The sequence below is a fragment of the Hemitrygon akajei genome, chromosome 3 (assembly GCF_048418815.1).
Source record: "Hemitrygon akajei chromosome 3, sHemAka1.3, whole genome shotgun sequence".
NCBI classification, from domain to species: Eukaryota; Metazoa; Chordata; class Chondrichthyes; order Myliobatiformes; family Dasyatidae; genus Hemitrygon; species Hemitrygon akajei.
Window position 1 is genome coordinate 67,136,748 of NC_133126.1, and position 17,568 is coordinate 67,154,315.

Consider the following 17,568-nt stretch of genomic DNA (forward strand, 5'->3'; position numbering starts at 1 on the left):
TGTCAGAGGTAGTGAGGTATGTGGAAGTTGATTTTGAGAGAAAAACAGTCCATGTTAGAGAGTCCTTCTTTGGTTTTATCTAGATAGGGCAGAAGTTTGCTAAGAGCTTGGTTGAAGACATCTTGAAACAGCTAGAGAAGGACAAAATGGAACTACAAGATTGTTGGTCACAGTGCTATGACAACGCTGCTGTGATGGCTGGACACAGAAGTGGTGTTCATCAAAGAATAAGTGAGAAAAACAACCTGGCAGTGTTTGTGAATTGTGACAATCACTCACTCAACTTGGTGGGTGTACATGCAGCCAAGCAGGATACAATGATGGTTGGTCACGTTTTTTGGAACCATTGAAGCTCTTTACATGTTTTTCTCTCGTTCAACACAGTGATGGGTAAAACTCAAAAATGCTGTGCCTGTGGTTGTTAAGTTGGAGTCCGAAACCAGGTGGAGTGCAAGAACAAAAGCAGTGAAACCTGTAAACAAGTACCTTGAGGAGATACTTCAAGTTCTCCAGGACATGATAGACAATGAAAACAAGACCAGTGAAACAAGAAGTGATGCAAGGCAGCTGTACAACTGTATGTTGAGTTACGATTTTCAGATTTTGCTAGGATTTTGGAACAAAGTACTCATTCACATTGACCAGATTCAAAACAGGCTGCAGGATCCTAGCATGAACTTCCACGGTGCTGCCCTGGATTTGAAAGCCCTCCAAGATCATTTTTATGATGAAAGAGAAGTGTTGGTCAGTGAGTCACTCAAAGAAGGAGTCGGTCTCTGTCAAGAATGGAATATTGAAGTTGAAAGATGTCAGAGACAAAAGAAATTAATGGCTGATGAGAACTCAAGAGACACTGGGTTAACAGCTAAGGAGGAAATGGAAAGAGTCATGAAGGGAACACTCAACCGTTTTCACAGAGAAATGAACAAAAGGTTCGCTCGTTTTCACAACACTGATGCCAAGTTTGGGTTCCTTCTCGATGTCGAGGGACTGTGTTACAGCACCAACAGTAATGACCTAAGGAAGAAGTGTGAAAATTTGGGCGAACTGTACAGCTCTGATGTTGATGGACAGCAGCTATATGAAGAAATTTTGGATTGCAGAATGTTGCTATCAAGGAAGATCAGCATGAAAATATCAAGACCTGAAGAGCTTCTTGAATTTATTGTTCAGTACGTTCAGTATTGTTCGCATTGCTATTCAGATAATACTAACGATCACAGTTTCCAACGCCAGCTGTGAGAGATCATTCAGCAAGTTAAAACTAATGCTTTTGTATTTGAGAGCCTCCATGGGTCAAGGCAGACTCTGTGATCTTGCTCTGCTGAGTGTAGAAAGAGAAGAAACTAAAAAAACTGACTTTGATCACACCATAGACCAATTTGCATCAGTGAAAGCAAGGAAGGTGCAGTTAAAATTTTCATGTAGTGCCATAATTTGTTAATTAAAAGATCAACGAGCTTGACTTGTACTTTTGAGCTGATATTATGGTAAACTTATGTAAAAGATGGGTGTCAGATGTTTGGACAGGGGCTCAATTTCAGTGCTTGCCATAGGCGCTATTTTCTGTAGATACGCCCCTCATCTTGAGCAACACACACAAAATGCTGGAGGAACTCAACAAGTCAGTCAGCATCTATGGAGGCAATAATAGTTGATGTTTCGGGCAAAGACCCTTCATCAGGTCCCAGCCCAAGTCCTCAATTGTTTATTCCCCTCCATAGATTCCGCCTGACTTGTTGATTTCCTTCAGCATTTTGTGTGTGTTGCAGATTAACACATGTGGTGATGGGGGCTATTGAGTGGTGAAGGCTTGCTCCTCTCTCTGCTGGTGCCTTAAATAAAAGACAATGAATAAAGACAAAGGAATGAAAGAAACAACACTTAATCAGTAAGATTCAGAACTTTCAATTGCTGGAAGTTACAGCTGGATTTCCTCAGGTCAGTGTTCTTGGCTCAACTATCATTAGAGGCTTCAGCAATGACCTTGCTTCCATCAATGGGTTAGAGGTGGGCATGTACAAAGCCTTCCACTATCAAAGGTTCATTTATCATCAAAGTATACAACGTGGAAGTTTTTTTCTCCAGATAGCCACAAAACCAAGAAAGAAAAGAACAGCAGCATGATCATAAAGCCCCAAACCCCTCCTCCACGCACAAAAAATGAACAAAACCAGAACAAGCACATCAACCCCCAAATCCCACCCCCCCCACACAAAAAAACAAGAAAGGTCGGATGATAAACACAAAATATATTTTAAAAAACCATAAGGTAAAAAATGTCCAAGTCTACATTAACTTCCCAGTGAACAAAGACTTAAGTGAATCTTCCTCAAGGTGGTGACAAGCACAGATAGGGGCTGAGTATCCTGTGGAAAGTTACTCATCTCCTGATGGCCCAAAGCCTTTCTTTTATCTAAGAGACACAAAGAACTATGATGGAATACTCTCCATTGCTTGTATAAGTTCAGAGCCAACAATACTCAAGAAGCTTAACTCCATCCAGAAAAAAAAGCATGCTATGTCATTCACTTCCATAAACATTCATTCCTTCCATGATTGGGACAAGGATAGCAAGCAAATGGTAAAACCACCACAAGCAGGAACCCTCTCAATTGATACAACATTCAACGCCATCATCATTACATGCCATGTCATATGACATAGGTGGTCATGGTCTCATTACCATGATTGTTCTTGGCAAGTTTTTCTACGGAAATGGCTTGCCATTGTCTTTTTCTGGGCAGTGTCCCTGCAAGATGGATAACCCCAGCCATTATCAATACTCTTCAGAGATTGTCTGCCTGTCGTCAGCAGTCGCGTAACCAGAACTTGTGATAAGCACCAGCTGCTCATATGACCATCCAACACCTCCTCCCATGGCTTCACATGACCCTAATTGGGGGTGGCTATGCAGGTGTTGAACCTTGCAAAAGGGTGACCTGCAGGCCAGCAGAGGGACGGAGATATTCACATCTCCCCTGTTACAGACACATCTCCACCCCACCACCCAGGTACAACATTATGTTATGCTGATTCTTTATCTTTGCTGGATCAAAATCCTGACATTTCCTCCACAATTTCATTGTGGGAATTTCTTTGCCAGAGGGAACGTGCTAGTTTAAGAATGTGGCTCTCCACCACCTTCTCAATGTCAGTTCAGCATTGAGGGCAGTTCGCACAGTTCCTGAGAAAACGTTGGGTTGTGTAAAGAGAGAAGGAGGCAGTTGGCACATTTTGCACGTCACGGTTTCCGAGGAGACAGTGGATTGCGCTTAAGTAGGTACTTGGCAAGATCCAATAAAAAGAAGATAGGTTTAAGTGAAGCAGCCATTGTGTGCGTGGACCAGTGTTAGAGTCAGGGTTGAGACTTTGGTTCATTGAGGTTTCGGTGAGGAGAGGCATTAGGTGAGTCAGGAAGTTAGGTGCTGTTAAAGGACAGGACCTCTAGGGTTCTGATCTCGGGATTGCTACCCATGCCACATGCTAGTGAGGCCAGAAGTAGGAAGATCATACAGTTTAACACATGGCTAAGGGGGGAGGGCTTCAGATTTTTGGATCATTAAGCTCCCTTCCAGGAAAAGAGGGACTGGTACAGAAAGGGCAATTTGCACCTGATGTGGAGAGGGGGAACTAATATCCTAGTGGGCAGGCTTGCTAGTACTGCTGGAGGTGGTGGTGGGGGGTTTAAACTAGAATTGCAGGGGTATGGGAACCAGAGCACCAGAGCAGTTAGTGGACAGTTTGTGGAGAAAGATATTGTTAAGCCTACTTACAAAGTCAGGAATCAAAAGTTCGAGCATGGTGGGACTAATGTTCTGAGCTGCATATATTTTAAAGCAAGGAGTGTTGTAGGAAAGGTGGTTGAGCTCAGGGCATGGATTCACTGCATGTGGATTTACGACATTGTGAGAATTGGTTGCAGGAGGGGCAGGACTGGCTGTTCAATGTTCTGGGGTTCCGTTGCTGTAGATGTCATAGAGCGGGAGGGATTAAAGGGGGAAGGGTGGCATTACTGGTCAGGGAAAATGTCACCACAGTGCTCAGTTAGGACAGACTGGAGACATTGTCTATTGAGGCTTTATGGGTAGAACTGAGGAATCAAAAAGGCATAATCACATTAATGGGATTTTATTATAGACCACACAACAATCTGTGGGATTTAGAGGAATAAACTTGTAGAAAGACTGCTGCAAGACACATAAAGTAGTGATAGTAGGTGATTTTAAACTTCCATATACTGACTGAGACTCCCATACTGTAAATGGACTGGATGGGAAAAAGTTTGTCAAATGTGTTCAGGAAAGTTTCTTAAACAGTTGCAACAAGAGAGAGGAAGTTGCAACAAGAGAGAGAGTGCGGTACTTGAACTGCTATTAGCAAATAACACAGGACAGGTGACAAAAGTTTGTGTTGGGGAACACTTGGCATCTAGCGATTATAAAGCTATTAGTTTCAAGGTAATTGTAGAAAAGGATGGGTGTGGTCCTTGGGTTGTGATTCCAAATTGGCGATGGTATCAAAAAAGGATTTGGCAAGTGTGGATTGGGACCGGTGATTTCTGGCAAAGGTGTACTTAGTAAGTGGGAGCCCTTCAAAAGTGAAATTTTGAGAGTATAGAGTTTGTATTTTCTGTCAGAATAAAAGGCAAGGATAACAGGTTTAGGGAACCTTGGTTTTTGTGAGTTATTAAAGCCCTAATTAAGATAAGGAAGGAGTTGCTTAGCAGGTATAAGCAGGTAGGAATAAATTAGGTACTTGAAGAGTACAAGAAATTCAAAAGAATATGTAAGGAAGGAATCACCAGGGCTAAAAGAAGGCATGAGGTTGCTCTTGCAGACAAGGAGAAGGAGAATCCTAAGGGCTTCTACAGATATATTAAGAACAAGAGGATAGCAAGGAACAAAAGTAGTCCTCTGGAAGATCAAAGTGTTTATCTATGCATGGATCTGAAAGAGATGGGGAAGATCTTAAATGAATTTTTTGCATCATGAGCCCTATACAGATTGCAGAGGAGGAGCTGTTTGCTGTCTTAAGGCAAATTAGGGTGGATAAAGCTGTTCCCTTGGACCCTGTAGGAGGCTCTTGCAGAAATCGCAGGGGTCCTAGCAAAGATATTTAAATTATTCTTAGCTATGGGCCAGGAGCCATATGATTGGAGAATAACTAATGTTATTCCGTAGTTTAAGAAAATGATAAGCGAGGAAATTATACACCAGTGAGACTGACATCAGTAGTAGGAAAGTTATTGTAAGGTATAATAAGGGACCGGATATATAAGTTTTTGGATAGCCAGGGACTGATTAGGGGTAGTAAGTATGACTTTGTGCATGGTGGGTCATGACTGACCAATCTTATAGACTATTTCAAGGAAGTTAAGAGGAAAGTTGATGAAGGCAAGGCAGTGCATGGTGTCTATGTAGAGTTTGGAAAGGATGTTGACAGTGTCCCACATGGGAGGTTGGTCAAGAAGGTTCAGCTGTTGGAATAGATAGATGGAGATGAGGTAGTAAATTGGATTAGGCATTGGCTTCAAGGGGGAAGCCAGAACGTAGTAGTAGATGGAGGCTGGTGACTATTAGTGTTTAGCAAGTATTGGTCCTCAGTACATTGTTGTTTTTCACCTATATCAATGATCTTGATGATAATATGGTAAACTAGATCACCAAATTTGTGGATGACTCCAAGATAGGGGGTGTAGTGGACAATGAGGAAGGCTAGCAAAGCTTGCAGTGGGATCTAGAATCAGCTGAAAAATGACAGATGGAATGTAATACAGACAAGTTGAGGTGTTGCACCTCAACTTTAAGCACATTGGCCTTCATAAATCAAAGTATTGAGTACAGGAGATGGGATGTAATGTTGAAATTGTATAAGACATTAGGTGAGGCTAAATTTAGAGGATTGCATGCAGTTTTGGTCACTTACATACAGGAAAGATGTAAATAAAATTGAAAAAGTGCAGAGAAAATTTACAAGGAATTTGCTGGGACTTGAGGACCTGAGTTATATGTAAATGTTGACTAGCAGTAAGACTTTATTCCTTCGTACATAGAAGATTAAGGAGAGATTTTATAGAGGTATACAAAATTATGTAGAGTACAGATAGGGTAACTGCAAGTAGGCTTTTTCCACTGAAGTTGGATGAGATTACAACTAGAGGTCATGGGTTAATGGTGAAAGGTGGACTGTTTAAGGGGGACATGAGGCAGGACTTCTTCACTCAGAGGGTGGTGAGAAAGTGGAACATGATGCCTGTGCAAGCGGTGGATGTGGGGTTGAATTCAACATTTAAGAGAAATTTGGGTAGGTACATGGATGGGGGAGGTATGGAGGGCTATGTTCTGAGTGCATGTTGATGGGATTAGGTAGATTAATGGTTCAGCATGGACTAGATGGGCTGAAGGGACTGTTTCTGTGCTGTAGTGTTCTACGACCCTATGTCTAACTTGGAATAGGCAATAAAAGCACATGGTATTGGGGGTATGGTATTGATGTGGATAGAGAATTGGTTGGCAGACAGGAAGCAAAGAGTGGGAGTAAACAGGACCTTTTCAGAATGGCAGGCAGTGACTAGTGGGGTACCACAAGGCTCAGTGCTGGGACCCCAGTTGTTTACAATATATATTAATGATTTAGACGAGGGAATTAAATGCAGCGTCTCCAAGTTTGTGGATGACACGAAGCTGGGCGGCGGTGTTAGCTGTGAGGAGGATGCTAAGAGGATGCAGGGTGACTTGGATAGGTTAGGTGAGTGGGCAAATTCATGGCAGATGCAATTTAATGTGGATAAATGTGATGTTATCCACTTTGGTTGCAAGAACAGGAAAACAGATTATTATCTGAATGGTGGCCGATTAGGAAAAGGGGAGATGCAACGAGACCTGGGTGTCATTGTACACCAGTCATTGAAGGTGGGCATGCAGGTACAGCAGGTGGTGAAAAAGGCAAATGGAATGTCGGCATTCATAGCAAAAGGATTTGAGTACAGGAGCAAGGAGGTTCTACTGCAGTTGTACAAGGCCTTGGTGAGACTGCACCTAGAGTATTGTGTGCAGTTTTGGTCCCCTAATCTGAGGAAAGACATTCTTGCCATAGAGGGAGTACAAAGAAGGTTCACCAGATTGATTCCTGGGATGGCAGGACTTTCATATGAAGAAAGACTGGATCAACTAGGCTTATACTCACTGGAATTTAGAAGATTGAGGGGGGATCTTATCGAAACGTATAAAATTCTAAAGGGATTGGACAGGCTAGATGCAGGAAGATTGTTTCCGATGTTGGGGAAGTCCAGAACGAGGGGTCACAGTTTAAGGATAAAGGGGAAGCCTTTTAGGACCGAGATGAGGAAAATCTTCTTCACACAGAGAGTGGTGAATCTGTGGAATTCTCTGCCACAGGAAACAGTTGAGGCCGGTTCATTGGCTATATTTAAGAGGAAGTTAGATATGGCCCTTGTGGCTAAAGGGATCAGGGGGTATGGAGAGAAAGCAGGTACAGGGTTTTGAGTTGGATGATCAGTCATGATCATACTGAATGGCGGTGCAGGCTCGAAGGGCCGAATGGCCTACTCCTGCAGCTATTTTCTATGTTTCCTTGTTTCTATATAGCTTCACCAGTTGTGTTACCATTGCAAAATCAAATTAAATAAAAGAGCGAGTCCTTTTATGAGCCTGAGAGGCATTTCATTGCCAAGTAGTTCAGAGAGCAACGTAGGCAGCCACTTCACCTCTCATGGTCTCTGAGAAAACAGCAGCTGATTAGACTTAGAGGTGAAAACTTCCAGGCTTCCACCAAGAAATACAATGGCAAGAAATGTTAGGCACCCAAACACTACAGATCTTCATTAAAATAATGAGGTTTGTGTAAACACTATTCTTGCCAAGGCTTTATAATAGCTACCCTATAAACCTGAAATTTTCCAAGAGAATTTTAATTGTGCCAAAGAGTGGACTCAATGTGTTGGTGTTCAACTGAATACCAGCTATCAACAGAGAAGTATATGAAAGCTTGCACCAGCCACCATTAACCCTGAGACTTACTGCATGTTTCTGAGTAAAAATGTTGAGCAGTGTGTTTTGGCATAAAATATCAAGCGAGTTTCAGGGATTGCCAATCCATAATTGTTTGTGAAAACGGGCTGCAGGTCAGGTAGTCACATATGGCGTGACTTACTTTATAAAAAGCAGCTTAAGTTCTTTAGTCTATCTGAGGTGGAAGTATCATATAGACTAATTTAATAAAGCCATATTTATGAGCCATGTTGGATTTTTCTTCTTTAATCTCCTGAGTATACATTAGCCTTATATATCATGTTAGAATAGTCAATCAATATAGAATGACATTTTGTCCAGGTTGTGAACAATAGATTAAATAAATACATCTAATTTTCGGAATTTGTGCCGCTTTTACTAAACACCGAGGAACTGTGGGTGCACAGCAGAGCTTTGGTCTTCTGGCTGCCAATTTTGACAGTCACTGCTGACATGAAGAAAGTGTGAATCACACCCGAGGAAAGTAAACTCCTTCTGTATTGTGAAGACAAAGTTGGCATTACAGCCAGATCTCTTCTTCCTCCCATTCCCTTTGGAGGTGTGATTGAAAACTTTCTCTGGAGTGCAGAACTCTAAACTCTTATCTGAAAAAAGTGGGACTGCTACCGATTTGAATTGAATTGACTTTATTTCTTACATCCTTCCCATACAAGAGGAGTAAAAAAATTTAATGTTACATTTCCATCTGAATGTGCCACATGCAATCATAGTCATTTGTGATAAAAGAACAGTCAATGTAACATAGAGTACACTCAAATCAGCGTGAGTTCATCAGTCTGATGGCCTGGTGGAAGAAGCTGTCTCGGAGCCTGTTGGTCCTGGCTTTTAAACTGCGGTACCGTTTCCCAGATGGTAGCAGCTGGAACAGTTTGTGGTTGGGGTGACTCAGGTCCCCAATGATCCTATGAGCCCTTTTTACACACCTGAATGTCCTGAATCATGGGAAGTTCACAACTACAGATGTTCTGGGCTGTACGCACCACTCTCTGCAGAGTCCTGTGATTAAGGGAGGAACAGTTCCCATACCAGGCAGTGATGCAGCCAGTCAGGATACTCTCAATTGTGCCCTTGTAGGAAGTTCTTAGGATTTGGGGGCCCATACCAAACTTCCTGAACCGTCTGAGGTGAAAGAGGTGCTGTTGTGCCTTTTTCACCACACAGCTGGTGTGTACAGACCACGTGAGGTCCTCACTGATGTGGATGCCAAAGAACTTGAAGCTGTTTACCCTTTCAACCCTAGATCCATTGATGTCAATAGGGGTTAGCCCATCTCCATTCCTCCTGTAGTCCACAATCAGCTCCTCTGTTTTTGCAACTTTGAGGGAGAGGTTGTTTTCTTGACACCACTGTATCAGAGAGGAAACAAAGTGAGCTAATTCTTACAAAGCTTTGTGAAGTTTCATAATTTAAATATCAAAGGTAGGTGATCAGATTTTCTCAGTCACCTCCTATTCCAGGGCGCCTTGAAGACAGCGACCTTGTGCAGCACAGCTCAATGGATACAATGAAATATTTCAGTTTCAGCATGATACAGCTGAGAATCTCAACTGCTTCAAAGGTCTTAACTTGATTGAATAATCTATCACTGCTTAAAAACGATGGAAACCATGCCAATTGTGGCTGTACGTCTCACTGGAAGAAATAGCCTAACAGGAAACGTGGCTGCCGGTCAGGGATACAGGTGCGTCTAAGAAGACAGCGTTTTCGACTCCCAATCCCGATTATCTTGTTGGCAAATGGTAAATAAAATTGAAGATCTCAGAGCTAATGTGCTGTATCAGAGGGACGTTAGGACCACTTGCGTCCTTTGCTTCACGGAATCCTGTATAACCCCTTCCATACCTGGCACAGCAATTCAGATTGCTAGGTTTACTATACACCGTCAGGATAGGACTGTTGGGTCTCTCAAAAGCAGTGGTGGAGGTGTATGCCTCATGAGCAGCTCCTCTTGGTGCACAAGTGTATCAGTGTTGTCCCAATTCTACTCATCAAGCTTGGAATATTTCACGAATAAGTGCATTCCATTTTACTTACCAAGGGAGATTTCTGTGATCTTTTTGGCAGTGGTGTACATTCCACCTCAGGCCAGTGTCACACAGGCTCCAGAGGATCCGAGCAATCAGATCAACATGCAAGAAACAGCACACCCTGATGCTTTCACCATCATTTTGGGGGATTTTAACCAGGCCAGCTTGAAAAAAGTCACTAAATACTTACCATCAACAAATCACTTGCAGTACCAGAGGAAACAGCACATTGGACCACTGTTACACCACCATCAAGAATGCCTACTGTGCTATTCCACGCCCTCACTTTGGAAAGTCTGATCACCTGGCTGTAGTTCTGCTCCCTGAGTATAAGCAGAAACTGAAAACTACAGCACCAGGAGTGAGGACCAAGAAGGTAAGACATTGGGAAGCACAGGAGTGCTTACATGACTATTTTGAATTGGACTGGACTGTATTCAAGGATTCATCTTCGAATCTCAAGTTGTTACCAACTTCATTAAAACCTGTGTGGTTGAGTGTATGCCCACAAAAGCTTACTGTATTTTCCCAAACCAAAAGCAGTGGATAAACCAGGAGGTACGCCTTCAGCTGAAGGTTAGATCTGTGGCATTTAAGTCTAGTGACCTAGGTCTGTACCAGAAAACCAGGTATGATTTGCGGAGGGCTATTTCAAGAGCGAAGAGAAAATTCCAAGCGAGTTTGGAGGTGACATCGGATGCTTGTCAACTCTGGCAGGGTTTGCAAAACATTACTTCCTGCAAAGTGAAACCCAATAGCATGAATGGCAGCGATGCTTCACTACCAGACAAACTCAACACCTTCCATGCCTGCTTTGAAAGGGAGAATATAACTACAGCTGTGAAGAACTGTACCCAGTCACCTTGTGATCTCTGTCTCAATGGCCGCTGGCAGGCTTTAAGGAGGGTGAACTCTTGCAAGGTGGCAGGTTCCGATGGAGTACCTGGTAAGGCTCTGAAAACTTGTGCCAACCAACTGGCAGGAGTGTTCAAGGACATTTTCAACGTCTCACTGCTATGGTTGGAAGCTCCCACTTGCTTCAAAAAGGCAACAATTATACCAGTGCCTAAATGACTATTGCCCAGTTGCACTCACATCTACAATGATGAAATGCTTTGAGAGGCTGGTCATGACTAAACTGAACTCCTGCCTCAGCAAGGACCTGGACCCATTGCAATTTGCCTATCGCCACAATAGGTCAATGGCAGATGCAATCTCAATGGCTCTCCACACGGCTTTACATCACCTGGACAACACAAACACTTATGTCAGGATGCTGTTCATTAACTATAGCTCAGTGCTTAACATCATTATTAATATCTGGGCCTCTGCACCTCTCTCTGCAATTGGTTCCTCAATTTCCTAACCCGAAAACCACAATCTGATAATTGGTGATAACATCGCCTCCTCACTGATGATGAATACAGGTGCACCTCAGGGGTGTGTGCTTAGCCCACTGCACTACTCCCTTATACCAGACTGTGTGGCTAGCCATTGTTGATAGAATCCCAGATGGAGATGAGAGGGCGTACAGGAGCAAGATATACCAGCTAGTTGAGTGATGTCGCAGCAACAACCTTGCACTCAATGTCAGTAAGATGAAAGAGCTGATTGTGGACCAGGAAGGGTAAGACGAAGGAGCACATACCAATCCTCATAGAGGAATCAGAAGTGGGGAGAGAAAGCAATTTCATGTTCCTGGGCGTCAAGAACTCTGAGGATCTAACCTGGTCCCAACATATCGATGCAGCTATGAAGAAGGCAAGACAGTGGCTATATTTCATTAGGAGTTTGAGGAAATTTGGTTTGTCACATAAAACACTTGAAAACTTCCATAGATGTACTGTGGAAAGCATTCTGACAGACTGCATCACTGTGGTATGGTGATGGCGGGGGGGGGGGGGGGGGGCGGTGGGGGGTCTACTGCACGCGACTGAAAGAAGCTACAGGAAGTTGTAAAATTAGTCAGGTCCAAGATGGGTACTAGCCTCCACAGTATGCAAGATATCTTCATGGAGCAGTGCCACAGAAAGGCGACATCTGTTATTAAGGACCCCCATCACCCAGGACATGCCCTCTTCTCATTGTTACCATCAGGAAGGTGTGCAGAAGCCAGAAGGCACAAACTCAGTGATTCGGGAACAGCTTTTTCCCCTCTGCCATCCGATTTCTAAATGAACATTGAACCCATAAACACCACCTCACTTTTTCTTAATATATATTTCTTTGGTTTTGCACTCTTTTTAATTTATTTAATATACTTTTATATGCTTAATGTAATTTATTGATTGATTGATTGATTTATTTAGTTTTCTTTCTTTCTTTTTATATTACCATGATATGCATTGAACTGCTGCTGTTAAGTTAACAAATTTCACAGCACATGCCGGTGATAATAAACCTGATTCTGATTCTGATATATACCGTAGATTCCGCACTACAGAGCGCACCTGATTAAAAGCCGCTGGCTCTAATTTTAGAAATAAAATCAATTTTTTACTTGTATAGGCCGCACCGGATTTTAGGCCGCACCGGATTTTCGGCCGCAGGTGTCCCACGTTGTAATATGAGATATTTACACAGAAAGATATTACACGTGAGGATTTTTTAACTTTTAATTAAATCCATATGGTAACAAAAACAAATACATATTGCAAATGCTTTTTTTCGAACCGTGCCCGTAACGCGGCTACTTTTAAATATACGTTGCATATACTTCTTTACTGAACAACATTCCAATATCTCCTAACGACTGGTAAAAAATATATATACTGCAGCCTACCAGGAAAAGTTATTGATCGCCTTTAACTTAAAGGCAGCGTTTCGCTCCGCCGCTCGACCCCCGCCGTCCCGTTTATCGCAAACCGGTATCCCACAAGACGCGGCGAAACCGGGTGTGACGTCATAGCATCCCGCGATGTAGTACAGAAAACAAATATAGTTAAAACTCTTCTAACTTTAACTAGAAAATGAATTACTAAGCGAAAATATTATAAACTAAATAACTGCCATAAAGGCAGCACAATGTTTTTCTTCGAGTGTTTTCCATGTTGATGAGGGTGAGTACAAATGACTGATTTACAATAATTTAATTGTGAAAGTGCGCTTGATTTATCGTACAATTTCATTGGACCTCTGTGAACTACTCATCAATTTTATTGGTCTACTGTTACGAGGCAAAATGTTTACGAGGCGGCATGAAAAAAAACCATGTATTAGCCGCTCTGTATTAAAGGCCGCAGAGTTCAAAGCTGTTCAAAATGTGGGAAAAAAGTAGCGGCTTAAAATCCGGAATCTATGGTAATGTTATTGAAATTCACCCATTTAATGATACTTCATTTATATTTGAAGATTTAATTAAAAAAGCTCAAATCCAAAGAATTTTTCAAGATCAATAACTTTGCTAAAGATTTGGACTTTAAGAAGAGTGTTGAAGGAAAGATAGAAAAGATATGGACTGGAACATCACAGGTTTGGAGACAGAATAGAAAAGATAAGAACTGAGCAAGAATATGTGCAGCTTAAAAATCTGGTATCTCTGTTTCTGAATTTGATCTTCAAACAAATAAAAACATCAAAATTGTAATCACAAATTGCATTTAGTGGACAGAACGTAGCTCAAAATCATATAGTTCGAAAACATTTGCAATTAAAGCAGGTTTTGCTCAGTCTGAGGAATTTAGTTTTTTGTTCAGATTCCGTTTCCTGATCCCATACTTTTGGATGTAAAAGTCCACTTAATTATCAAACACTGCCATTGGTTCCTGAAACACTTTGTACTAACTAGAAAGTCTAGTGTAGTTAGCCCCTTCTTTTTTAATGTGCTTGCTAATCATGAATGGGTATTATTAATTGGAATGGTGAAATGAAGCACTGAGACAAGAACAAAGCTTATGAATGTAATTAAATATTTTATAAATGTTAACAAAATTAAAGATGCAATCCTTTTGAAGAATATTGGTCAACAAAAGGAATAATAACGGCAATTTATTTACTCTCTGGTAATCTACTTATTGTGTTGAATATTATCTAAATAATTCAAATGCAATATACTAGCTACTGAAAGGTAAGACATGAATGTATTGCTGGTAAAACTGTAGCTGAAACCTAAATGTTTAAAAATTTCAGTTTATCAAAAAAATGAAATGGAGACCTCCACTTCATCTGCTGAGAGGTATGTCTGTCATACAGTAATCAGTGCTCCTGGAGTAGCCTTAACAAAGAAATTGTGGATTACAGCTTTTAAATTGTGACCCTAGAATGTTCTGGATTGCTCTTCAGTTTGATTGCAAGTGGAATATGTTGATCATTTGTGTGTTTCTAACAGCTTTTTAATTCAGGCATAATTTGGAGGACTTTTATAATCCCAATTTAAAATAAACCCAGCAGCAATATAAAATGAAGGAAATGAAGACAAATTATGTCTGGAGCAGTGATTTATCACGCTGATTGGCTGCTTCACTTGCAAGATGCTAGAAATTGTTCAGCAGTTATGATTGAAGCTTTTACAGTTTAATAAGGTGGCAGCTGTTTGCCTAACACAACCACTTTCTCTCAGAAATAATGATTTCACTTTTGGCTGCAACTTCATACTAACCACAGGTTGTTCCATTTATGATGTGGATGACAAACTCAATTTACATGGAGAGCCTAATCCGACATCCTGAGAATTGACATGGGCCATTTTCAGCAAAGCATAGAGCTTCGTATATATTTTGTCCTCTCTTTGGATGAATAAAATGTCTATAATTAGTATTAATTCCTGAAACTGTATCTTTTTTGTTCAGCAGCATATTGGAATCAAGCTTGCACAGAGTATATTAGCGATACTGTTGACTGCCTGAACTCAGAGTTGGATTTACTTTAAAATCAAAAGATGCTGTTTCATGACTTTCTATAAAATTAATTTTAAAAATTGGAGCTATTTCCATGGAAGCTCCAAATAACTTGTCCATTTCTGTAACATTATGCTTAGAAGCTATCAGGAAAATGAGAGAATATGCTTTGCTACTTCACTTTCTCTGGAGAATAATAAAAAATCTGATGAGACAATGAGGACCAGAGGTCTAGGTGTTACTGGGAAGAGTAGGAGCACTCTGCTTGACATCACCATGAATGGACCACTGCTGCTCCATTCATGGGACATGTCCCGTACATCAGTCAGTTGGTAAAGTAAAAACGGGGTGCTCACTTCCAGTGACCATTGTGAATCTTCAGAATCAGTGACTGCCTGCGACATTTAGATTTGATGAAGGTCACAATGGGAAGCATTCTGAGAATGCTTTTAAATGCCATCTTACTAATCAAAACTTCTCACCACTTGCAATTTTTTTATGGTTAATTATTAATCAATTAATAATTAAAGACCTTTTTTTCTTTCCTTCATATATTTTACCTTATGAATAAGACAACAAAGTTTCTGGTTCCACCAACTTGATTTACTTTCCCAATCCTAAACTGGGGAATTGTTTGGTTTTGGTCGTTTGTAACATATTAAGTTACCGAGCAACAGCAGTGAGTTCCAGCCAAATGCAAGAATTGTGTAAGAGGACCTCAGGAAATGAATGTTTCTTTGCACAGGGAATATATTTTTGTAATACAGAAGGAAAATTGAAACATAAGCAGAAGTTAAACATACCATACCAGGAAAAGGAATGTGGACTATTTAACACTGAAAAAAAAAACAACTATTAATTAGGGCTGCAACTAGTTCAGTTATTAAGATACATTATACCACCATAGCTTATGTTTCTCAGAGAAGTAAAGGTACAGGAATCAAATGAATGGTATAATTGATCAGACTAAGATTAATAATCAACTCAATCAGTGAGTTGAAAAGCAATGACTGTTAAGGAACAATTGTTGTGCTTTTTGCCATAACAAGAGAAAATCTGTGGATGCTGGAAATCTAAGTCAGACACACACACACACACACACACACACACACACACACACACACACACACACACACACACACACACACACACACACACACACACACACACACACACACACACACACACACACACACACACACACACACACACACACACACACACACACACACACACACACACACACACCAGGCCGCATCTTGTGTGTGTTGGACTGTACTCTTTTCCATAGATGTTGCTGGCCTGCTGAGATCCTCCAGCATCTTGTGTGTGTTATTGTGCCTTTTATGGACTTTTGCATGTTAACTCGGAGATATCAACCACTGATTTCGGTTGAAGTGTTAGTTGACTGCCACTGCAATATGCAGAGCTTGGTCTGTTTATTCAACATCTCACCTGATTTCTGGCTAAATGACCTCACAAGTATTAATTCAGTATATGGATCTAAAATTATTTTGGTGAAGTTTTCTGTACATATAGCAGAGAAGCACCTTCCATATGAATTTGTAAACACAATATTTGGTTCAAAATTTAGTTATTTAAAATTCTATAGACATAGATTTAAGAGGGAACTTTTGCAGCAATTCTGAATTGGAATTGCAGACCTCAAGGTGTTTCTGTTTTCATGTAAATTATACTGTTTAATTCACTTTCTATTTGTCATACAGCATCAATTAGGAATTGCAAAACTATTCTGAGAACGTTTATAAATTATGCACTGCAATAACCATATTCTTGAATTGGAATTGCTTTCTTCAAATTAAATAAAGCTATTAAAATGTTTTGATCAAATTCCACAATTCATTCATATGCAGTGGATCATTGCAAAATGTTGGGCTGGTCCTTGGCTAATACTAATTAGTTCAAGTTCAAGTTTATTGTCATCTGACTGTACATATATACAACCAAATGATACAATGTTCTTCAGGGCCAACAAAACATTTATTACGCACAGCACATAAAACAAAATATTACCACAAATAAGTTAATAAAATGTAAGTCAAAGTGCATGTATTGCACAGCACAGGGAAACAATAAATGGTACAATAAACAGCTCACTCTCCTAGTGACGAGATCTCAGTGGTGACAGGGTGTTATTTAGTCGCACAGCCTGAGGAAAGAAGCTGTTACCCAGTCTGCCATTCCTAGACCTAATACTCTTGTACCTCCTTCCTGATGGTAGTGGGTCAAAGAGATTGTGGAATGAGTGGTAGGGATCCTCAACAATGCTTCAGGCCCCTTGTATACAATGCCCTCGGTAAATGTCACAAATAGTGCGGAGGGAGACCCTGGTGATCCCCTCATTGGCTTTCACCGTCCTCAGTAGAGCCTTGTGGTTTAATGTCTTGCAACTTCCGTACCATACAATGATGCAGCCAGACAGGACACTCTCGGTGGTACTCCTGTAGAAGATTATTAGAATTGGGGTGGGGAGCTTTGCACACCTCAATCTTCTCAGAAAGTGTAGATGCTGCTGTATCTTCTTGACTAATGAGGAGGTACTGTGGGTCTGGGTTAGATCATTCATTATGTGCACAGCAGGGAACTTCGTGCTCTTCACTCCCTCCACGGCAAAACCATTCATGTGCAATG